This window comes from Protopterus annectens, chromosome 2.part2 (genome assembly GCF_019279795.1).
Source record: "Protopterus annectens isolate FY-2018-M chromosome 2.part2, PAN1.0, whole genome shotgun sequence".
Lineage (NCBI taxonomy): Eukaryota > Metazoa > Chordata > Ceratodontiformes > Protopteridae > Protopterus > Protopterus annectens.
In genome coordinates, this window is record NC_056730.1 from 59,671,356 (window position 1) to 59,697,557 (window position 26,202).

General features: G+C 38.8%; 1 protein-coding gene across 2 annotated transcripts in view; it reads left to right on the top strand.

Moving 5' to 3' along the window:
• Window positions 1–26,202, top strand: part of CD180 (CD180 molecule) — a 401,296-nt gene that overhangs the window by 21,516 nt on the left and 353,578 nt on the right. Inside the window, exon 1 of one of the 2 annotated variants that reach the window (XM_044063741.1) lies at window positions 11,227–11,362. The exons of the other annotated variant lie outside the window; for it this stretch is intronic. The gene's annotated coding sequence lies outside the window, so the exon portion shown is untranslated. Of the gene's footprint in view, window positions 1–11,226; window positions 11,363–26,202 lie in introns of those variants that run through there. 2 annotated transcript variants of the gene reach the window in all.

The window sequence follows — 26,202 nt, forward strand, 5'->3', positions numbered from 1 at the left end:
TCACAGCCAGGTTTCCGTGCCATACATAGTACTGGTTGCACCACTGTTTTGTATGACTTAATTTTCAGCTTCTTTGGTATTTTTGTGGTCATACACAAAACCCCTGACAATCTGTGCCAGTTGGCTGTAGCCCCCTCGCCTTAATTCTAGCTTTAGCCTGCTCATTCAGGCTTCCATTCTCCTCAACCACCCCTCCCTGGTAGTTGAAGCTGTTAACTTGTTCTACCATTTTCCCTTCTATCTCATTTCTCATCTTCTTCTGATTTCCCTATTTGCTTCCATTACTACTGTCTTATCTGTACTCAGTTTCATCCCACATGCCTTCAGATTTGCTTCTCCTTTGCTGAAGGTGTTGTTTAGAGTCTGCCTGTAATGCCACATCATCTGCATACAGCAACTTTGTTGGTCTGTCTCCTCTAACCAGTTTGCTAACATAGTCCATCACCAGTATGAACAGCAGGGGGCTCACTGAACACTGATGCACACCCACCCCCACTGGGACCCCATGTGTGAGTCCAAAGACTGTTCATACATGTGCCATTATAGCCTTGTACATAGCCTGCACTAATTCTACCAATATTTCATGGACTTCAAATAGGGGTGCCACCTTTTCAAATTCCCAAAGTGGGACTTTTTGTTGTAGTAATGTGAGATTTTGCATGACACAACATACCCAAGGCCAGTGCAAAGGACAGAACTTTACATTTTTGCCAAAATGAAAGCTTATTTTTGTAGCATTTGAGTTGCTTATGCTATTTCATATAATATTTATGTGTTCCAAATACAAAATAACTTTTATGCAACTATTAAAGAAATCTTAAGAAATATATTTTGTCTTAAAAATCTCAGGACATTTGCCATTTTTTAGTTTTTTTCACAGGACACAACTGCCCAAAGTGGGACTGTCCCTCGCAAAGAGGGACAGGTGGTAACCCTAACTTCAAACCATCACAGGAATGCTCAGATTAGCTGTCTTGAAACATTGTCATATTTTCTTCAAGTCTAGGAATGCACAGATGGACTCTATCCTCATCTCTAGCATCTTCTTCACTATCTGTCTTACTGCAAACATCAGGTCAGTTGTGCTGCATCCTGATCTGAATCTGAAGTGCTTGTCTCCCATCTTACATTCTATTACTTTGCATAATCATTTATCAAACATCCTCTGCATAACTTTCATGCAGTGTGACAGGAGTTTAATACTTCTATACTACCCACAGTTGTGAATGTTCCCCTTGTTGCTGTACACTGACACTGGTATGCTTAGTTTCCAGCCATGTGGGATACTCCTTTCTCTCCATACTGCCATAACTAGTCTCAGGAGCCATTTCTCTGTAAACTCAGCCAACATCTTGATTATATCTGCCATGAACTCATCTGAGCCAGCTGCCTTCCATGTGCTGTTTGGGTTCCTCTTCTTCTTTCATTGCAACTGTGCCTGGGGCAGTACAACTTCTGTGAGTTTTATTTAATTCACAAACTGCTGTATGTACTCCTTCCATCTGTGTTTGATGTCTTGTGCACTGGGGAGTAGGTTGGCACTGCCTTTCATTAAGAAGGACTAAAGTTTTCAGAATAAAAAATGCCTTTATCTTTCTGGAACAACAGTGGGGTGCCATACTGCAACGTACCCACGAAGCAAAGTGATATGCTGTTCCAATGGATTTTAGTCCATTTCCTTCAGGTAAGGAGCAGAAAGGCAGAAAGTCCTGAGAGGTATACAGGAAGGAGTGCTGCCAAAAAAGGGCAAGTATCTAGATATCTTGTGATGGGCAATTGACAATGGCTAAAAAGCACAGGACAGAAACAGATGCCTACAAACTCCTTTATCTCCAGTGACTTATTTATCCAGAGGCTCATTTATTTAGAACTGCTTATCATTTTGTGATGATGCTAGAATGAGAGATTCTGCAATCATCTGAAGCTATCCAAGGCTAAAAACAAATGAAACTAAAGTACAATGTTGCACTTGTATTGCTTATTCTCATTATACTGTGAAGGTTTACTGTGTGATATTTATTTGTTTGTTTTTCTGGACTTCTTTAAAGTTTAAGTTGCTTTTCAGTCTGCTGTAAGAGCTGCTGTTCTGTACTGAATTACATTGTATCTAGTGATTTACTAGTCATTTCCAGGCAGCTATTTGTTGTTCTCAACACTTGCTCTCCAAATCAGTCATGTTACATTAAGAGGGTCATAGTCTCCACTCCTGTGGCAGGAGAGAGCTGATTGCACTCACTAAGCTGGGAAGTGCTGGTCAAAAGCTCATTGTGTGCTTACCTGATTGGCCTGTGGGGTATGTTAGTGTAAAACTTGCTTTTCCCTGAGCGTATGTAAGCCTCGCATTTGCATGAGTCTTGGCTCATTTATCCAGAGCTGCTAATTATTTGACAAAGATGCAGAGACTTTAAAAGTTTTTGCAATCATCTGAAGCCATCTGAGGCTAAAAACAAATGAAACTAAAGTACAATTTTGCACTTGCATTGCTTATTCTCATTATACTGCAAAGGTTTACTGTGTGATATTTATTTGTTTGTTTTTCTGCACTTCTTTAATGTTTAGGTGCTTTTCAATCTGCTGTAAGGGCTGCTGTTCTGTACTGAATTACATTGTATCTAGTGATTTGCTAGTTATTTCTAGGCAACTGTTTGTTGTTCTCAACATTTCCTGTCCAAACCAGTTATTTTACATTTAGAGGATCAAAGTCCCTGCACCTGTCTCTGAGTTGAATGCCCTTGCCCTATCTAGTGGTTCCCCAACCCTCAATCCCCATACTAGTTGAGGTGCAATTAAGGCACACTTGTATTATCCATGGTGGAAAGTGTGTCCACTCCACCTTGATAGCCATACTGCTGTTATTGCTGTTAAGATATAATTGTATTATCCCTGGTAGCTAGTGGTTCCCCCCACCCCCAATCCCCATAATGCTTTTGGTGTCATTTAGGCACAATTATATTATCCCTGATTGCTACAGATTCCTCCCATCCCTGAGCTACTTTAATTTTGGGCAGATGACATGGTCTTTTGGCTATGTTTACCACCATGATGTGGTGGAACCAGCCATGTGATCTACATGCTCAAGTGATTTCCTGAATTACTTGGCATGTAGATGCCTTCCTTGTGACATTTCAGGTTAAAGGGCATATGGCCAATTATCATATGCCTCACCGCAGGACTGCCTCTTTAGCATACAAAACAGCCATGGAGCCAACCCTATGTAGTGTTGCATGTCTTCATGGTAAAGCACCATATAGCAGTATGTTAGGGCTGTGTCTGAATTCCAAAAGGTTGCCACAATATGTACACAAAAGTGTACATGTCACAGTACCTTTAAGAATCTCCCCCTTAGTGTTCTCTTATCTCCTCCTTGGAGGTAAAGATTTAGGTAGCAGTTTTTTTCATCTTCTGGACATGCGTCTCCATCTTCTCTAATATGTTATGCTCTTAAACATTACACTACAACATCATCTCCCTACATGTGGTTGACAGCCAATTGAACAAGTTCTAACTGCCCAAACTCAAATGTATGAAATTGCTTTACCTTCTAGGTCATATCCTTGATTTGTAGGCTCAGTGGACTGTGCTGTGACATCGGTGTGAGCTATACTGAGAGACTTTCTCTTTCCCCACTGATGTGTGACTGAGGAGATACTATAAATAAGTCAGAGGCCTTATCCTCCATAGAGGGGTGGAGGATTACCTTCCAGAGAAAATAATTATTTCATTGTGTGCAGGTTTAACACAGATAAACTATTCATGCAGTCAGATTTTGAATGCTCTTGTGTCAATCATTCACTGTGGGAAGCATGTTATATAGCATATTTCTTTTCTTTTTTTTTTTATATATGTCCCTTTAGCTACAGACAGGACACAGTGCATCCTAGCATAATGACAGCATCACTGGATGACAGTAATGACTTAATGTTGTTGTACTTCTTTCGGCTTTTCCCAGTTAGGGGTCGCCACAGCAGAACTCCGGTCCGCTAATGATTGGCAGTAGATTTTTACGGTGCCGAGGTGCCAGCCCGATGCCCAACCTTCAATGAAAGGCACACCCATTCACGCATGTCTTTCAAACACCACTCGACCGCGGGGAGGACATGCAGACTCCACACAGAAGGCATTGAAGCTGAGAATCGAATGGGAGAACCTCTTGCTGTGAGGCGACAATGCTACCGCTGCACCATATTCATTAGAAAATGAAATTTCTTTAGTATTCTTTATTTACCCTTTAGTGAGGGATGCTTTGAGTCTCATTAGCAGAATCTAGGAAGAACAGTTTAGAAATAATCCCCAAAAATCAAGCGGGTAGATCAGGAATGATCAGAATACAAAGCAGCCAATGAGCAAACTCTGAAAGCATAGCTACACCACAAAACTAATATTTTTGCAGGGGCAGCGCCCTTCACCTTCCATTTGAGAGCTCTCACCCCTACACACCTATTACTTTATTTTTCTTACTCTGAGTTTATGCCACCTTAGGGAAACAGCAACTCGTATAAATAAAATAAGAATGCGTCTTGTTCCACTTCTAAGTAACTGCAGTCTAGGAATTCACATTAAGCACTCAAACACATTTATGAAACAGTATACTCTAAGGAATTGTGATCTGGGGGATAATTCTTGACTTGCTTGACCTGTGGTAGCCAAACCTATTTAGTATACACAGCATCATAACATGGCATTATTAATTTAAAGGTTACAATAGTTCATGGATGTAATTCATTTAAACAGAACAACTCTATGATTCTGAAATGCACAGTGCAAAAGCCTTAACATGGAAGAATTCCATATTGTTTTAAGAATTTTGAGTTCAGAAACTGCTCTACCACAGAGGTGTTCACCTTGTGTAGGTCTTAGAGTGGAGACTAGTCTTGCAGCTGAAGTAGTATGTTAATGTGGCAGTTTGGCGGAATTGCCAGTTATAAATCACCATGTGCTCTCCCAGCACTCCCAACTTGTTAAAGCAAGTAAAAAAGTACTGTAGGAAGAAAATGTGGAGGCTTTAAAAACACAGTGTTCACCCATTCACTCTTACGGCAGAACTTGCAATGCAGGCAGTTTCATGGAAGATGTGAAGGGTGTTGTAAAGTATGTTTGCATGCGTGTTGACATGTATGTTCATGTCTGTAGCTGTATAAATGAAGTTGCATGGAAGTGTGTGTGTGTGTGTGTGTGTGTGTGTGTGTGTGTGTGTGTGTGTGTGTGTGTGTGTGTGTGTGTGTGTGTGAATATGCTTGTGGGACAATGCATGTTTCTGTGAGTGCAAAGAAGTGTGAAGGGGGATTTATTTGTTGGTGAGTGAGTGTGAGCTTGGCTTTGTGGTTTGGCTGGGGGTGTATGTGTCTGCATTGGTGTCTGAATATATGTATTTGTGTACTTGTGCTAATGTGAATGATGGGCTGCAAGGGAGAACAGTAGTGTAGACAGCACTAACACCGCTAATGTTTGATTCAGAGACATAGTAATGAGCCAGTAAGGAGTTCTTTCCCATTGTGGTTATACTTGTCTTTGAATCACATTTTCTAGCCATTGTGCAAATTGCCCATCCCATGTTGGACAATTAGAATAAGCAATGAGCCTTTCTTTGAATCCTAAGGTAAATCTAGTATAGACTTCACAAAATCAAACACTGCCAAGACTCAGACAAACCAGTGTTCATATAAATGAACAGATTAAGTAAAACGCACAAAGTACAAATAAAAATAAGAGCACTGGAAGCAGACTGAGCAAATAAAACAATATTAATATTTATTATGGTAAGCACTTTCACGACAATAAAAGTCATTTCCTCAGACCAAAAACAAAGGTAAAGATGCACACATAATAAAAGATATAACAGCCGATCAAAACACATCAATAAAAGCACATCCACCAAAAACAATTAAGCCCAAAATCATGCTATTAACCACACTAAAAGATCAGATAACATTATAAAGCATTATAAGAACGTCAAGCTTCATCATAATATAGATATATAAAATAAAAATGTTTATTTATTTCTTAAAGCCCGTGATTTCAAGACAGGCTTTAGAGAAATATGGTCATTCAGTCCAGAGCCCCTATTAGACATCATCCTAAGGATCCATTCAAGCTCGACTGTCTCAGTCTTGTTCTTTAGGTCACCCAATCTAGAATCCATATAAACCCTATCTATCATACAAAACCTGAGCTCATGAGAATTACCTCTCTTAAAAATGTGCTTAGCAAGTGCATTGCACATATACTGTGTCCTAATACAGTATAGGTGTTCTCTAATGCATTCCCTCAGCCTATGATTACACTTGCCAATATAAAAACATGAGCATGTAACACAATAAGCCAAACATACTGTATATATATATATATATATATATATATACAAAAACATCATCTATTACAAGGGTACCTGAGGTGCCATCAACCAATTTAGGTCTCCTAAATCTATCTGGATAGCATAACATAATAACATTGGTAGTAGTAGTGGCTTCACTAATCCAGATACTGGTGTTAGGTTTGACTTTAGTGTTAGGGCTGACTGTAACACAAAGGATTTTGTATATTTGGCTTATTTCAAGATACACACTCTGGAAACTGATTTGAATGGGCTGAAATGCCTTCAGCTTCAGAGTTTTCATTTGGAGGCATGTCTGAAGCTGCATGTAGTGCTGAGAGGACTGAGACTGCTAAAAATGTCTACATATGGAGATTATTACCCAGATCTTTTTACAAAATGGCAACAACTGAACTTAAAAGTATGTTTTAATTATTTGAAGCTTTAATTTACTTTTTTATTCCTACTGAGCATGATTTGGCCGAGAATATTAAGAAACAGCAGAGCAAGTTGTACAGCTCTGCCTGGGTTGAGTCTGTTGATTTACTCTTAAGTGAGATAATTGATAATGTTTTTTGTATAAAATGAGACTTTTAATTTAGAAAAGGAGGAAATTAGACTGGGATATCAAAGATTTTAAAGATGGTAACTTTTTTTCTTGTCCTAAGACCACTGTAACTTCGGAATGTGTGGATTTAGATAAGGCCATATCTATGACTAACATAAATATTGGCAATAAGATTGTTATTAAGACTGGCAATAGATCAGAGATAGATGATGTCTCCACTGATAGCTTGGTGTATACTACTCCCCAAGGGGTAGATATAATATGGTTAAACAACCTGATGTGAGGAGGAAGGTGGGAGCTGGTTTAACATGGCTTGAGGGAGAGGTGATACTACTCCCTTATCTCTGAGTCAGATTTTTTTTGTCTCTTCCCCTACCCATCTGCTATGGGAAAGACAAGCCACCCCACAGGTCAAGGATTTCAGGGAGGATGAAAAGGAAGCAGCCCATGGATACAAGGGATACAGAACATTAAAGAAGATGTGGCAAGTGGCAATCACTCCTTGATATACAATCTATCTCATAGAGATTTAACTGATTTTGAGACTGCTGTATTTAGCAGGGGACTGTCTTTTATCTCTGCCTGTAGGGCTGACTTGGCCAATACTCTTATTGGCCTGAGAATTTTCAGCAGGAATTTGATGTTGAAACTACTTTTTTCCAACAATGTTACAACTGGTAGTAGTCTCTTTAAGAGACCAAGTACTTTCATTCCTCAACATTATCCTGTAGTGGAAACTTTTATGAAATGATGTGAGGATGAATTGGTTTTGGCTCTTAATGACAGCCATGGTTATTGTGCTTTCAATGATCTGACATTTAATGAAAGGTCCGCATTGAACGGGCTACGTGATGATGACAGTATCGTCATTTGGCCAGCTGACATGCGTGGCTCTATTCTTGCTATGGACAGAGATTTGTATTACTTTTTTATTAAAAATATGCTGTCTGATATTAATTTATATAAGACTGACTTGGCTGAAATTCAGCATATGATACATAATGTGCGTAGTATTGTGAATGACTGCTTATTAAGTGGTTATATTAGCACAGAACTGGCAATTTATTTAACTATAGAGTCACCATGTGTCCCTCTTTTTCATAGTCTTCCCAAAGTGCATAAGGGTCCAGTTATACTCCCCTCAGACCTATTGTGGCTGGGGGGAGGGTGGTTAACTGAACCCTCCTGTAGGAGGGTGGCCTAATGGTTAAGGTGCATGGTTTGAGTCTCGCAAGGGATAATTGGCTAGGCTTAAAATGACTCGCAAGGACAGTTAGGCTAGTACTGATCGATGAACCTATGAACCTATATGCTGAGAAGCAGATTAGACCTCTTCTGGATATTTCTTTGGCTATGTTAAATGATTCTAAGCAGTTTTTACAGAACCTATATGAGCATGTCAGTAATATTATTCTACCTCCTGACTGTTTATTACTCATGTTAGATGTTGTATCTTTGTTTATATGAGCATGTCAGCAATATTATTCTACCTCCTGACTGTTTATTACTCATGTTAGATATCTTATCTTTGTTTATATGAGCATGTCAGTAATATTATTCTACTCTTGACTGGTTATTACTCATGTTAGATATCTTATCTTTGTTTATATGAGCATGTCAGTAATATTATTCTACCTCCTGACTGTTTATTACTCATGCTAGATATTGTATCTTTGTTTACTGTTATCCCTAACAGGGAGAGTTAGGAAATGGTCTGTGCATATCTTAGTGAACATAGTATGCTTGATAGGACCTATATTGATTTGGTTTGTTTATTTCTTGAAGTGGTTCTAGAAAATAATGTTTTACTTTTTGATAATGAATATTTTTTGCAGACCTCTGGTGTAGCTATGGGCACTCCTTGTGCCCATAGCTACACCAATATGGTCTTAGCTCAGTGAGAAAATATGCATGTGCTAGGTCAACATGACTGTTCTATGAATATTAGTTTTTATTCCAGTTTTGTGGATGATGTCTTTATGTTGTGGACAGGTACGGTCCATGATCCTTTGTGTTTTATTTAGTTTTTACACAGCACTACATATTTTCTTAGGTTTTCTGTTAAATATTCTTATACTAATATTGAGTTTCTGGATGTTGAAGTGTGTAGGCTTAATGACATGTCCTTTGACACTAGATTGCTCAGAAAGGGGTGTTATAGGAACTCCCTTTTGCATATAGCTAGTATGCATCCCCGGCATGTTTTTACAAACATAGTGAAAGACCAAGGTATACGTGCCTCTAGGTTGAATGTAAGCACATAAATCCAGTAGATTTCGAACAGACTGAGGTGAAGGGTATGAGAAACCTTTATTTTTCCTTACAATATAGTAGTCATGTCAGTATTGTTACCAACATTATTAGGAAACACTGGTTCATACTTCTTACAGACGATAGGATCAAAAATACGGTTGGGGAGCATCCAACCTTTGTCTTTAAAAAGAAGACAAATTTGAAAAGAATGTTATCCGAATAAATTTCGGAGACCTAAATTAGTTGACGACACCTCAGGTACGTTCTCCTGTAATAGATGCCGTTTTTGTATGTGTATATATATATATATATATATATATATATATATATATCTATATATACATATATGTAATAGATGCCGTTTTTGTATGTGTATATATATATATATATATATATATATATATATATACATATATGTATATATATATATATATATATATATATACATATCTGTATATATATATATATATATATATATATATATATATATATATATATACTGATAGTTGTAGTAGCTTCACTAATTCAGATACTGGTGTTAGGTTTGACTTTAGTGTGTGTTAGGGCTGACTGTAACACAAAGGATATTATATATTTGGTTTATTGTGTGACATGCTCATGTTTTTATACTGGCAAGTGTAATTGTAGACTGAGGAAATGCATTACAGAACACCTATACTGTATTAGGACACAGTATATGTGCAATGCAATTGCTATGCACATTTTTAAGAGAGGTAATTCTCATGAGCTCAGGTTTTGTGTGATAGGTTGGGTTTATATGAGTTCTAGATTGGGTGACATAAAATAAGACCTAGACAGTCGAGCTTGAATGGATCCTTAGGATGAGGTCTAATAGGGGCTCTGGACTGAATGACCATGTTTCTCTAAAGCCTGTCTTGAAATCACGGGCTTTAAGAAAGAAATAAACATTTTTCATTTTATATATCTATATTATGATGAAGCTTGAAGTTTTTATAATACTTTATAATGTTATTTATTTAATAGCATGATTGTGTGCTTAATTGTTTTTGGTGGATGTGCTTTTATTGATGTGTTTTGATTGTCTGTTATATCTTTTATAATGTGTGTATCTTTACCTTTACTTTGATCTGATGAAGTGGCTTTTATGGGCGTGAAAGTGCTTACCATAACAAATATTAATATTGTTTTATTTGCTCAGTCTGCTTCCAGTGCTCATATTTTTATTTGTACTTTGTGCATTTTACTTATTCTAGTACAGACTTCATCTAATACAGCACCCTGTAACTTGTCTCCTTCATAAATGCTGAAGTCCATCCTACTATTCTCAGGTTCTGCATCCTCTTCAAAGTCTGCAGTTCTCTGCCATGATCTTCTGTCACCATGGTAAGGTTAGTAGTGAGGCTTCCTAAGGGTTATTATGAAGGCAGCCATTCTAATAGTTTCCTCATACGTGCCTTCACTATTTGAATTCAGAGTGCATTCAGGACCTCTTTCCTACTGTTTCCTACATTAAACTGTCCAAGTGTTCAGACTAGACATTTTAGCGTTCAGGATTCTTCCAAACCTTTTTTGTAGCCAGTGACTAATCCAACACCATTGGTAGTTGAAGCTCACATTATGATAGATGTATTGTGACTGGCTGGGTGACATATTTCGAGGAACAAGCAGCCTCTAGGACATGTAACCCCACCAGAATTCATCCCACCACAATAAAAAAATATCCAGTTGGTTTGACGTTTATGCCCCAGTTCACTGCATCATCCTCAGTGCAAACCAATCAACCTCTACTATAGGGGATTGCAAGGTACCTTTAGAGATTTTTGCAGCACTTTTATTTTATTTTGTTGCACTGAGCTGTCTTTCCTTCAAATAGTATACATCTAGTATGTAAACTATTTTGTTTTCATGATCTCAATGAATGAACTGCATTCTGAGTGGAAAGCTTGTTTGCTGAAAGAAAAAGCTGTGTGCTTTTAATGATAGGTATTATTTAATGGGAACCAGGTATGCTTGATCTGTCAATCAGGCATCATCTGCTAATGTCTAAAGCTGCAAAGTCTCTCTCTTTCCTTCTCTACCCTACATATATTAGTTGCTATGAGACAGTGGCTTTAGCTGCACACTGATTATGAAGACCAACTGGCTGTATTAAAGAAGTTCATTTTTTCCTTCCTTGTGTTGCATGATAGCTGAGGTCAAAGTAATATAATAACAGCACATGATGAGTATGGGAAGAATGTTATAAACTGGTGAGAGAACTTTTTTATTTGTAATGCAATGAAGAGGTGGGAGCTTGTGGTAAGCTTTTGTGCAAAAGCTGATAGAAAGTGAAAGTCAGACCAAAAGTGGACTGCGTATTCTTCAGAAACATTATTATTTCAGGATTCTCAATTTTATTTTAAATAAGTATATTCGGATAACTTCAGATAGGTTAGTTTCTTTACAGTGTGGGCCTGCATTTATAATATTTTAACAAGACCAGGAGATCAGAGAGTTTAAACAGTTTAGTATCTAGTAAAAGTTTGGAACAACCTTTGAACTTCATATTTATTTAAAAAGCAGCAGTACTGATTGCTTCTTGAGAAACTCTACTTAGTATTGCTAGTGTAAGAAATAGTGCTCGCTGATCCTTGAAAATGTGTCCTCATAACGTGTAGTTACCAAAACAAGTAATCATAAGAGACATGGTAGGCAGTTATTTTAGTATGATATATGATTCAGTTTATCTTTTAATCTGCTACTGCATGCTGACATAGTTGATATGTTAGTCTGTAACAGCTCATTGCTACTTTATCTCCTCCTGTGGGTAACATCTTGCACAACCCATCAATAAGCGGATTTACACTGTGGTGATAAGAAAGCCTTGGGGCTAATAGTCTCTGATGAGCCTTACCAAGGTGGGAAGTCAGAGACAGGCAGGGTCAGCAATGCTGAAGTAAGCCTTTTTTCCCAAATACTTTCTGCTTTTGCTCTGCATGCATTGATATCACTTCATCAAAACATAGGCCTTAACCTGGCCTTCTGGAGTTTTATTTTATTTGACATTTGTTGACCAGGTTAATCCGATTGGACAGCAACCATTTTTCAGCAGACACCCGAGGAGAAAAGCTCCAAAAAGTACAAGTAACAAAAGTAACAGAAGTAATCACATGACAGAGTTATAACTAAAATTACAATAATTACAATACGTATGAGATGTATATTGAAACAACATGCTAGAAAATGGTCATTAAACTGAAAACGTAATATAGTACAGAGTTTCATACAATAGTAAGCAGAATGCAGGAAATATAGAGATTTTGTAAAACAGAAAGTAACAAATACATAAACAGGAAATAAGCCAAGGGCAAAAGCCCATTTCCAAAAAAACAGCCATGGAAGCTGTAGGAACTATTGACTATTAGTAGACTTTATTAGAAGCAGAGGCAGAGAGAGGAGGGAGAAAAGGTTGCTGCAGTAATATTATACTGTTATAGGAGGGGAGATGGATTAAGTTGGGTCAACCTACTATCATTATCAAGCTGTTCTTTTGGTAGCTGTATTGCACTGTCTACTCGCTTGTCTAATAGCCCTGAAGAAAATATGTTGAACAAGCAAGGCTTCCCTCAGTTGTGCCAAGTGTCTGTCCCTTTCTATCGTACTAGAAAAAATGTGGTGATATTGAAGTGCTTGATTGCAACATGCTGACTTCTTTGTTATCTGGGGTGATTACTGTTACTGTGCAGATATACCTTTCTATCAGATGGTTTCCTATAAACACATGCTCGTAGCAACCCATTCTGTATAGCAGTCTTTGTATCAAGGAAGGTTATACTTTAACTTGAGTACTCCAAAAGGAGTTGAACAGATGGGTACATCCTCTCAAGTCTTTGGTGGAATTACATGAGGGAGTTGACGTTCTATGTCCAAAGTATGGCCTAATTACAAATAAAATGGAAATATACAAGTGGTCTTTTTGTAAAGTGCTATAGAAATTCCTCTTCTAGGATTATTATGAAGAAGCTTGCATATTGTGGATCCATTACAATGCACACTACACTGCCAATAGTCTAAAGGTAATGTTTTCTATTGAAGTCAGAGGCATAACTAGGTTATGTAGCACCTATTTCTAATCTCTGAAGTAGCACCCCACCTTCTTAGATATTGCATTTCTGCTTAAAAACCTCAGCTTTGGCCGGCTAAGAACTTGGTTATATTCAACTGGATGTATAAGAGAATTTAAGTACCTTTATCTGCACTTTTTAAAAAAAAAATACAGTATTTAATTTGATTTAAACTGTGTTGAAGGAATATTAACTGAACTGGCAGTTTTAACTCTGCTCTTCAGTAACTTGAACTGAAGTTAGTGTTTGCTGAATTTTGTTATTTGCTAGTAATTACAGGTGTGGGGGTAGCCACATTCTTTGATTTCCTGTCCTTGCCTATTTAAGTGGTACAGTGTGAAATATTTTCTGCTTAAAAACCTCAGCTTTGGCCGGCTAAGAACTTGGTTATATTCAACTGGACGTATAAGAGAATTTAAGTACCTTTATCTGCACTTTTTTTAAAAAAAAAATACAGCATTTAATTTTATTTAAACTGTGTTGTAGGAATATTAACTGAACTGGCAGTTTTAACTCTGCTCTTCAATAACTTGAACTGAAGTTAGTGTTTGCTGAATTTTGTTATTTGCTAGTAATTACAGGTGTGGGGGTAGCCACATTCTTTGATTTCCTGTCCTTGCCTATTTAAGTGGTACAGTGTGAAATATTTTCTGCTTAAAAACCTCAGCTTTGGCCGGCTAAGAACTTGGTTATATTCAACTGGACGTATAAGAGAATTTAAGTACCTTTATCTGCACTTTTTTTTTTAAAAAATACAGCATTTAATTTGATTTAAACTGTATTGTAGGAATATTAACTGAACTGGCAGTTTTAACTCTGCTCTTCAGTAACTTGAACTGAAGTTAGTGTTTGTTGAATTTTGTTATTTGCTAGTAATTACAGGTGTGGGGGTAGCCACATTCTTTGATTTGCTGTCCTTGCCTATTTAAGTGGTACAGTGTGAAATATTTTCTGCTTAAAAACCTTAGCTTTGGCCAGCTAAGAACTTGGTTATATTCAACTGGACGTATAAGAGAATTTAAGTACCTTTATCTGCACTTTTTTAAAAAAAAATACAGCATTTAATTTTATTTAAACTGTGTTGTAGGAATATTAATTGAACTGGCAGTTTTAACTCTGCTCTTCAGTAACTTGAACTGAAGTTAGTGTTTTCTGAATGTTGTTATTTGCTAGTAATTACAGGTATGGGGGTAGCCACATTCTTTGATTTCCTGTCCTTGCCTATTTAAGTGGTACAGTGTGAAATATTTTCTGCTTAAAAACCTCAGCTTTGGCCGGCTAAGAACTTGGTTATGTTCAACTGGACGTATAAGAGAATTTAAATACCTTTATCTGCACTTTTTTTTTAAAAAAAATACAGCATTTAATTTTATTTAAACTGTGTTGTAGGAATATTAACTGAACTGGCAGTTTTAACTCTGCTCTTCAGTAACTTGAACTGAAGTTAGTGTTTGCTGAATTTTGTTATTTGCTAGTAATTACAGGTGTGGGGGTAGCCACATTCTTTGATTTCCTGTCCTTGCCTATTTAAGTGGTACAGTGTGAAATATTTTCTGCTTAAAAACCTCAGCTTTGGCTGGCTAAGAACTTGGTTATATTCAATTGGACGTATAAGAGAATTTAAGTACCTTTATCTGCACTTTTTTTTAAAAAAAATACAGCATTTAATTTGATTTAAACTGTGTTGTAGGAATATTAACTGAACTGGCAGTTTTAACTCTGCTCTTCAGTTATTCCCACCCACCCTCATTGTTTTTGTTTTGGTGTTAATCTTAGTGGCCTTGAAACTGCTCGCCCCTCAGCCTGCCTCTGGGCCCATCTCATTTGCTCACTCAACTGAGTGCAGTGAGATCAAATTCTGATTTCAGGCACTCCTACTGTGTACAAAGAGAGCATCTGGGAAACAGACAAAAAAAATTAAGCTTATTTCCTGCCTTTCCTGTTAAGTGGTATAGACTATTTGTAGGCTTCTGAGCCCCCAAGCCCTTCTGTGTTTGAGGGAAGCCTTCTAGCTTGTTTTTTTCTTATAACTAGCCAGTTTTCTAGTTTCAGCACTCAAATCTGTTTCTTTGATCTCAGCACTTGTTCAGATTAAAAAAAAAATTCATCTGCTTTTACTGTACTTGTGTTTCTACCTACTTCATTTTACTTTTGCATCATCTTAAAAATACTCAATTGTATTTATTACTGCTTGGTGTAACTCATTCTAAGCCTTTTGGTTTAAACACTTGGGCTTGGACCAGTTGTTTTGCACTGAGAGGGTTTGTGGTCTGCACTGTAGTGGCAAAACAGGTAGCTTACATCCTTCTAGGTTGGGAACTGCTGATTGAGGGCTCAGTGTCTGTTATTCTAAAAGTGTATTAATTCTCGTTTAAGCACTTGGGCTTTCAGGCCAGTTATTTTACATTAAGAGGGTTCGTGGTCTGCACTCTTGTGGGAGGAGAGGCTGGACTCTGCACTTCTGAGCTGGGAATTTCTGGTTAAAGGCTTATAGTGCATGCATATCTGAACTGCTTCTTACTGAAGTTGGTGCGCCTTGTTTGCTGTGGCATAGACTGGATTCGGGCCTGCTGGATCTAGCTTTGTTTGTGTAACTTGAGCACTAATCCAGACATTCTCTAAAGTATTCAATTGTATTTATTACTGCTTGGTTGTAACTTGATTAAAGTGTAGCTATCATTCTAAGTCTTTTGGATTAAGCACTTGGGCTTCAGACCAGTTGTTTTACATTAGGAAGGTTTGAGGCAAGCACTGTGGTGGCAGGACAGGCAGCTTTCATCCTTCTAAGTTGGGAACTGCTGCTTGAGAGCCCAGTGTCCAAGCGTATTAGTTCTGGTTTAAGCACTTGGGCTTCAGGCCAGTTTTTTTACATTAAGAAGGTTTGTGGTCTGCACTCTTGTGGGAGAAGTGGCTGGACTCTGCCCTTCTGAGCTGGGAATTTCTGGTTAAAGGTTTATAGTGCCTGAATATTTGAACTGTATCTTACTGAAATTGGTACACCTTGTTTGCTGTAGCATAGACTAGATCCAGGCCTGCTGAATCTAGCTTTGTTTATATGCTTGTTGTTTGTTTGCTTGTTATTTCCCTGGAACGCTAATTCCACCTAATACGCGGCTTCTCAGCACTTCTGTGGATCACTAGTGATATCTGCATTGCTTACTGTACTTATTTCCTTGTTTCACTTGAAAGAAAGTTACTGTTTGTCGTTTTTGCATTTAGTTACTTGTAACACATTGCACTCAAGTTACCTGGCACTTGCTCACTAAAGCAATTATATAAGTCAGCACTAAAAATTAAAAGCACTACACCCTCACTCCCCACTGGCCCTTGTTTTCAAATATTAAGGAATTCCCAATATTATTCTAGCATGTCCAAAGGTCAGTTGTCAATCTCCTCTCCGGTCCAGCTGGTGAATCTGGGAATCTTGAGGCAATGTTATAACTGCCTCATGTACACAGACAACCCTCTCCTCCTCCCACACAACACAAATACTTGCGAGAGATGCAGCTATTTAGCCAAACTGGAGGCAGAACTCTCTCAACTCAGGACTGGCAAGACCAGACAGGAGGAGAAGGCAACTACACACACCACAAAACCAGCCTCACATAATGCTACCACACCACTGAATCAAACACATAAACACACAAAGACATACTCGGAGGCTCTGAGTAAAAATTTACCTAAACAGCAGAGGCCTCCAAAGCAGACACCCAAACAACTGCTACCTCAAGACACCCCACAAGCAACACATAAACCACAAAATCAGTGTGCAAAGCAGTCACAGCCCTTAAGGCCAAATACAACACCAAACATACTTGCCATAGGTGACTCCATAGTCAGACACACTGAAATCCCACTCACCAGGCTGAACAAGGAGAGGGTCACAGTAAGCTGCCTATCGGGCGCTAGAATCCGCCACATAACACAAGCACTCGGGACACTCCACGGTAAGTACAAATTTGACACAGTCATTGCCCATGCTGGTGTGAACGACCTGAGACGTACCTCCCTGGACTACATGAAAAGAGACATAGAGGAGCTCTCTGATTATGTAGCCCAGGCAGGTATGACCCTGACCCTGAGCAGTATCCTTCCTTCACCAAGAATGATGCCACAATATAGAGACAAGATGATCAGCTTTAACAATTGGCTTAATGTCTGGTGTCATTCAAAGGGGATCTAGTGTCTGTCTGCCTGGGATGACATGCTTGACAAGCCACGCTGCTTCGCAAGGAACGGCTTGCACCTGTCACCCCTGGGATTCCGGATATTGGCTAAGGCTCTTGCCACCCCATAGTGCCTTTTTTAGGCAAGGCTCAAATTCTAAACCTACCACCCTAGAAAACAAAAATGGGAAGAAACCGAGGGTAATGCTGCTCAATGCCAGAAGTCTAAATCTCAAAATGCACGCGCTCGAGGCCCTTCTCAGTATGGAGAACATCGATGTCTGTGCTGTAACTGAAACCTGGTTCAAGGCTCCTGAGAGCACCCCGGCACTATTAGGTTTTACCTCATATCATGCCCGCCCCAAAACCCGGACCACACCACAAAAGGAGGGGTGTATCCATATTCATAAAGGATACCCACACCTCCAGGTTGGTGGCAACGCATCTAAGCTCGGAAACCATCCAGGTGCAACTAACCATAGGCAAAACTGCTCTACAAATTGTAGCATGCTACAGGCCACCCTCTCAAACTCAGGAACCCCACACAGCCTTCCTGAAGACACTGGAGGGTATAAATGTATCTCCAAACACCATCATATTGGGTGACTTCAACTACCCGAATATAGACTGGGAACATTACTCAAGCCCTAACTTTCTAGCCCAACGGTTCCTGGAGTTCATAAATTCAAATGCCATGGAACAGCTAGTCACTGTTCCCACGAGAGGAGAAAATATACTAGATCTCATTATCACAAACATGGGGACAAAATCCTCCACACCAGAAGTATATCCCTCATTGGTGAGATCTGATCATAAACTAATCTCACTGGAAATCCACATCCCGCCCCCACCCCAAACAAAAAAGACCACAGTGAAGAACTTCTCTAAAGCAAACTTCACACTACTCAAGACTGGTGTGGTATCCTTCAAGGCCCCTGAGCCAGTGGAAACCACAACCCAAGCTGTGAAAGCCCTTACAAATGCCTTCTATGAACACCTCCAGGACTGCATGGATCAGGCAATCCCAAATAAAACCAAGACTCTTTCCACAAAGGGCAAACGTGCAGTCTGGTGGACCCCAGCCATTAACAAACTTTACAATAAGAGGAGAAAGCTATTACATGATAGAACAAAATCCATAAAAGGGAAGTCACCCGTGATCATTATTAGTAAAAAAATACGAGCACTCATAAAATCAACTAAGGCCAATTTAGAGAGAAAAATTGCCATGGATTCAAAGGACAATCATAAGGCCTTTTTCAGCTATGTTAGGAACCTGGGTGGAAACTCCCAGATATGCTCAGAATTAGTCCAAAATGATACAAAAATCACTGAACCCACAGACATTGCCAACATACTGGCAGACAGGTTCAGTGCAAACTTTACCCCCCCCCCCCCAAAGGAGAGATAACTATCCCAGCGGAGTGTAGCCTCCCAGACATCTCAAATGCACAGGTGAAAGCTGCTCTCTCTAAAGCTAAAAACACAGCATCAATGGGACTGGATGGTGTCCCCGGCTATGTGCTACACGAGCTAAATGAGGAATTAAACCCGCACATAAGGCAGCTTTTTAATCTCAGCCTTACCACAGGATACATGCCCAAGGAGTGGCGTATGGCAACTGTGGTCCCACTCCACAAAGGTGGTGCCTCTACGGACCCTGGTAATTACCGCCCCATAAGCTTAACAAGTCTAGTCTGCAAAGCTATGGAGAGGATCATAATGGAGCTCATAAACAAAGATATAGGGGACTTGCAGACATTGGACCCGACCCAGTTTGGCTTTGTCAAGGGCAGATCATGCCTTTTGAACTTGGTTGACTTCTTCGAAACAGTCACCAAGGCAATTGATGAGGGAAAGGCAGTCCATACAGCCTACCTTGACCTTGCAAAAGATTTCGACACAATACCCCACTCAGGTATTGTAGAAAAACTTACCAGCTTAAATGTAAACCCATATGTCACAAGATGGGTTGCAAACTGGCTTAAGGACAGAACCACAGGGTTAGAGTTGCTGGCGCTATATCAGACTCCAAGCCAGTCACAAGTGGTGTCCCACAGGGCTCGGTCCTTGGCCCCCTATTGTTTGGCATCTACTTCTCAGAAGTACAGGCCAACATGGGAGGACTTTGGCTGACAAAGTTTGCAGACGACTGCAAACTGGGCGCCATAGTGGAAAGTGCATCGGACACGGATATCCTTCAGAAGGGACTCACGGAAACAGATAGCTGGTGCCAGAGCCATGGCCTGAAGTTAAACACCAAAAAATGTATAGTCAAGGTAACCCCAAGCTACCATATAGGTGGCAATCCACTAAGCACAGAAGAGGTTATCAGGGACCTGGGGACCCAGGTTGACAGTGGCCTTTCTTTTGACACTCACGTTGCTAAAGTGGTTAGAAAGACCTTCTACATTGCCCACCTGATCATGAAGGGATTCACATCCAGATCTAGTGAGGTCATTGTTCCCCTATACTCTTCACTTATCAGACCAATGATCGAGTACAATGCCCCATTCGGGATGTATCTCACCCGACATCTGTAGCAATTGGAGAGACCCCAAAAGTTCCTCACCAAAAGGATAAAGGGACTCCAAAATCTGTCATATGCTGCCAGATTGAAGAAACTCCAGCTCTATTCAGTCGCATACCATCTGCTCAGAGGTGACATGTGCCTGACATACAAGGCCATGTCCAACCCGGAATTAATGGACATGCTCCACCTCAAAAAATCCAAATCCACCAAAACCACTAGAGCAAGCGACTTAAGCCTTAGCACGGATATAAATAGGATGTGCTGGAGGGATAGATTTATCACTCAGAGGCTCCCTATGCTGTGGAATAAAATCCCGGTCCATGTGAGGCAGAGCAGCTCGCTGGCTCTGTTCAAGAGAAATCTTGACCTGTGGATGGGAGATCGTAGGTTTACCCTGGGAATCATCTCTGTATCACTGCTGGACAGAGGCACAACAAACTAATGGGCACAGTATTTTTTCATATAAGGGGTGGCGTAAGCCACAAAACTTTGGGCTAGGCTTATAAATGCCTTAGGGCAGATAGCCTAGTATAAACCTATGAACCTATGAACCTATGAACCTTCCTACAGTAGATTGCCAATCCATGCCACCCCTCCCCCAATCTGTCTGAATGAAGAGGAGAAAAAAAAAGGAATTCAACATGCTGCAGAAAGCAAAAAAATAGAATTCTGAAGTACCTTTCTGCACTGGCATTTCAGTACATAGAAAGGCGATACAGTTATGACCTAGAACCTAAAGAGTACTATCACTATAAAAATAGTTTGTGCTGAAGGGTTTGCCATTTATACTTCAGTGACTAGAGGTTTCAGTATTTTCCCCACAAACCCAGGATCCTTTTGGACAGGGTTCTTTCAGCTGATAAAATTGGTTTTCCTGAGTTTTCTGTTTTTTGTCAGCATGTAGAAATCTGGTTTAGGCCAACTGGTAATAAGGCCAGTTGATCTAGCCTGTGCACAGTTGTAGTTTCTCGGGTTATAAATCTTTCTTAAAAATTAAAATTATATTGATTTTCATGCAATAACAGAATGACACAATGGGAGGGCAGCACATACACACTGGAGGTTCTACATAACCCCATGACAGAAGCAAAGAGCACATACACTATAATATGTAGGCAGTTATTAACATTCCCCAAGAGAAAAAATGGGACCTTACACATTGGAGTTTCTGTTAACATCTTGTCAGAATAAAATACCATTAATGGTGCAATATAGAGATGAACCTTTTTGATTAACAGTAACATAGCTTATTAATTTGGAAGAACTACATCTGACATCATAACCTTTCTACAATCCCATCAAAGATACTGCATATTTGAGGGACTTTCTTAAGGAGGTTCTTAAAGATCTCTTACAGCTTGTCTTTTCAGGGCTTTCTTCATATTGAGACACTACCCATGAAAAAAAAAACTGTTTGCCAATTCATTTTATTGACCTTCTGCTTCACCATTGAATATAGAGTTGCTAGCATTGCAGGAATATCTGTGCTGCTCTTATGTTCAGGATATAGGTCTGCTGGGGGGGATGCAGGATTTGTTGTGGTATTGTGAACAGTTATTTCCTAATGAGCAGAGCAGTCCCATAAAATCTGTCTTATATCTAACTATATATCACAAAGGAGAAGTTGGTAACCCAAAAATGGTCCAATTCGGCAGACAAGTTGTGGCAGTTACTATTAATCATAACGTGTACACTGGAGTTTAGTGAAGGGGTGGATTTACAGTCCCTGAATTTATTCCACCCCAATGTAACCTTCATATCCTGCAATCTGTCTAAATATTTTGGTATTTATAATTGATGTCTCTTGATCCTCATGACAATATTGCTACATCTATATCTAGTTGTATGTTTTAAGTCCAGGCTCTGAAGGCAGCCTTTAGTTAGATTCACTATCTTGGTTTGGGTAGGTAAGAATAATGCATATTTAGATATGGGTAACATGCAGTGGTTAAGCATTAGTCAGTCACCTGTTCTATTTCTGTTATTCAGTTGTGTTTCAAGTCATTAAGATTCTCCCTTCCATAAAGTCAGTACCATCTTAGTTTAAATTTATTAAAAAGAGGTAATGTTGGCATACTGTTTGGGGTTATATAAGGATTATTGAGTATCAGCTGTACCATCCTGGATTCTCTACCATATTTACAGTTCTACATGAATTTAAAAATATCTTTGCTACGTTTAGCCATTGGGCTTGATAACGTAATCATCCATAATGAATTATCATTCAGAAAAGTTAAGGTAATATAATGAATCTTAAACTCCTTGGACTACTCCTTAAGAAGTTCAACTCAAGTCATTATAGAGGTCTAAGGATATGTTTTATGCCCAGCCATTTTAATAATTTTGTGAACCTATTCACCTTGCAGTCTGGTAGTTTTAAGCTCACATTTTCCTTTATTCATGCCAGTGTTCTGAGATTGTATTTGTAACTCCTATCCATCCACACATCCTTCCAGAACCCTTTTTCCCATTTTTGCACATGGGTCGAAGTGTCATATCAACAGTGACAATCATCTAGCGCCAATGTTCACACTACCAGGTGACTAGTCCTGCCTTGGAACATATGCTTCTCATCACCCCATATAATATTTACTGTTGTTTTATTTATTTGATCAAGGGTTATTTAGAGAAGTAGGACATCAATTTCCTTAATATGAAGAATAATCTGGAAAAGATATTTATCTTAATAATTGAGACAAGAGCCCAACGGTTAAAGTGTAATTTTGTCCATCAGGCTGGGTCCATTTTCATCGGGTGCAGTACTCTCCTCATTTTTTCTGCTAGGAAATTTAGGGTTATTTGTGTCAGTGATGCCTTAGTATTTTATCCTCAGAATCTTTCATCTCAGTATTAATAAGGGATACTGACCTTTCTCAGTGTTGTATCTGTGCATGGCTTATGAATAGATATGGTTCATATCTCTCAACTGTCCACATTTTTGCCTCATATGTTTGGTCTGCTCCTCAAACCATTTGTGGTTTTCTGGCAAATCACTTAGGATTAAAGTAATTAAATAATAACATACATTTGAGTGTCAGACTTCATATCCTTCAGAAAATGCATGCTAACACAAATCTTGTTATTCCAGCAACATTCTAAGTTCATAAGAGCAATATTTATAATTTGTCCTTATTTTTAGGCCTTTGTCACCCTCATTATTTTAGTCTTTGTCTATATTTATTGCACAAAGAGTTTGAGAGGGATAATGGTTATGAACTGAGTAGAGCTTGAATACTACTGTTGTTAATCCAGTTATAGAGATTGGTGAGAACTGGAGATATTTTATTTTTTAATGTTTTATAAAAAGGAACCACAAATCCAGCTGGACTTGGCTCATTCTCTAACTTGAGCCTTCTTACTATTATCTGTACCCTTTCTTCACTTATTCCTAAGCTAATGCTATCCTTTATATATTTCAGTATTGTGTTATATTTATACTCCTAAAGGTATTTTGAAGACCATTCCTGTGTAATGTCAACTGAATATATTTAGTATATTCCTTTGGGAACTGGGTTAATAACAAACCCAGGACTGAGATTCATTCAGTGTCAAGTCCTGTAATATATAATTTGTTGGCTGTTCAAGCTTAAGAATATTTACTAACAATGGGTCTACATTAGATAGTCGACAGCTTAGGTTGTTGAACGCCTAAACGTCGACACCTAAATGTCGACAACTTAAAATTGTGAATGGCAGTTTCCACACAAGGAAACAATGCAGTTTGACAAAGTTAAAAAAATAAATATATTTTAAACATAAATCAAGTGGGGGGCTTCGCCCCCACCACCCTCTAACTAAATATATTAACTCCGAGATCGCTCTATGCTCTAAACAGGGCAAAATCCACGTGATGGCCAAATGACTTGTTTTCCTGTGTGGAAATGGCCATTCTTGATTTTAAGTTGTTATGGTTTAGGTATTCGACAACCTAAGCAGGCATCAATATGATGTAAGGTATTTCACCGCAGTTTTCATATTTTATGTATACACTCTGTTCAAAGAGAGAGATTAGCTCCAGGCATAACCCTCAATGAGTTCATCCCTCCAGTGGTTGAAACTGTCTTGCTTATGCTTGTCATTCTTTCCTAAATGTCCCTTTCTGACTCTTTTCCGTTTGTTCCATTCTTTATCTAAATATTTAAAGTCTGTTTTAAAAGATGCCATGCTTATTAAGGCTGTTTATAAGGTAGCTTTCTGGGACAGACCAGCTTACATTTAAATGAATTTGTTTTTTATTTCTGTTGTCTGAGAAAGCAACTATGATGATCTCCAATATTGTTTTGTACTCATGCATCCATTAACAATGATTTGTTAACTAGCCATCTAAGACACACCCTCTTTTCTCTGTTAACCAGAACATGAAGTCCTACTAAAGTGGTCTGAAATACTTTTTTTTTTTTTTTATTTATTTGCATCCCTTTTCAGCCACCCTTTCCTGGTGGCCATGGCCTGTGAAAAATAGAGCAGAGGGTATATTTTTAGGCTGATGTTTTATATTGGTACAATCATGTGACTCTATAATTTCTTTCACCAGTTCTACTTTACGATCTTCAATAATTTACCATGTACTCAACCTATATGAATCAGAGTTAAACAAACTCCCTGCTAAAATTAAGTTGTGTATTGGAAAATCTTTTTTGGATATGCTGTACTTTTCAAAGAATACCTGATGTTACATGGTATGTAAAAGGATGCTAATATGATGTATTTTTATTTGAATGAGGGGTTCTATATTATATGATAGCATGCATTCCTTTGCTGTCTTTCAGTAGCTTATATAGTAGTGCTTTAACTAAACTCTTTACTTTTGTTACGAGTACTTCAAAAATTCTGTGTCCCCCAAAACTACATATGTGACTGAGCCATTTCTTTTTCATATTCTCCAGAGGTTCTTGCCTTGAGATGTGTTACCTAAATCTATGCTGTATCAAAATGTGTGCAGTTTGTTAGGTGTTAAAATAGATTCTGCTTACTCTTTTTTTAGCGTTGCATCCATTAATTTTCTTTGTTCATGCATCATATGATTCACATTGTGGTCCCTCCTAGTCATTAAGTAAAATTTGCCACCTCTACAGTGTATCTTAAGCATGTTTAAATGAAGACTTGTGTCCCTGCCTACTGACCTCTGACTCAGACAACTCGACTTGTTGCACTCCTTACCATTCAGATGATTGCAGTTTTTACAGAAGTATCCAGATTGATAACATTACAATAAGCTGTAGGGCACAGTACCATAATCTGTGCTCATACAGCGGTTCTTGGGGTTCTCTGTGGTTGATTCTGTCAGCCTTCATTTGCCTGGGTTGTGTTGAGCAAATCACGTAGCCAGGCAGTGCTCGGGGACAACAGATAATTTGGGCTAGACTCAATGGTTCTCTGGACTGAAAGTCTACTAAAGAACTATGAAACCTATGAAACTAAGACCCCATGTGACATTATTCACTCCAAAAACATGCCCCTTAATGGTAACCCTCCACAAGTAGTCTAAGCAACTGACACTCACATTTCAAGAAAAAAGTCAGTAATATGTTATATACTTAATCCTGTATAACAGCTACATAGAGTTCCACACTATTCATAGGTCTGTACTAGCCTATTAATCCCCAGGGTCTTTATAAGCATAGGCCTAGCCATGCAACCCAATCCAATTTTGTCTTGGAGCACATTGGACACCTGTATGGTGGGGTATGTTAGTAATCAGGTAGCTAAGCGTGTTTGTGTGTATGTGTGTGGGGAGGCTATGTTAGTTTGGGGTTAGTTAATTTACTGTCGGCCTTTGTCCATCAGAGACATGAGGGTCAGACCATTGGGTGAATTTATGATTGACCATCCAATTACCAAGGTTTCACTTAAAAAGGTTTTTGGACAAACTCTGCTTCACTTGGATAGAGAGCCTGTTCCATATTGCTAGGATCCTCTGACATACATACCAGTCTCTTCAGCATGTTTTATTTATGCCGTAGGCATAGTTCAGGTCCTTGAATCTAGTGCTCCTGGTAATATTTGTTTTGTGGATTTGCAAGAGATACAACAGAGATGGATCGAGGATGCTTTATATGCTAGGCAGAGATCAATTCTCAGTAACATCTAAGAGACTGAGTACAGAGACATGGTCTTGTGGTGATCTGTGTAGGACAGGGTATTCATACCCTGGATTCTCCTGATGAGAAACCTTTGAGAGCATTCCAACTGTTGTGGGTGCCTGGTTAGGTATATGCCAAAGGAGGCATTGTATTCGAGGATGGGTCTGATAAGGGCTGAATTAAGTGATACTATGACTTCCTTGG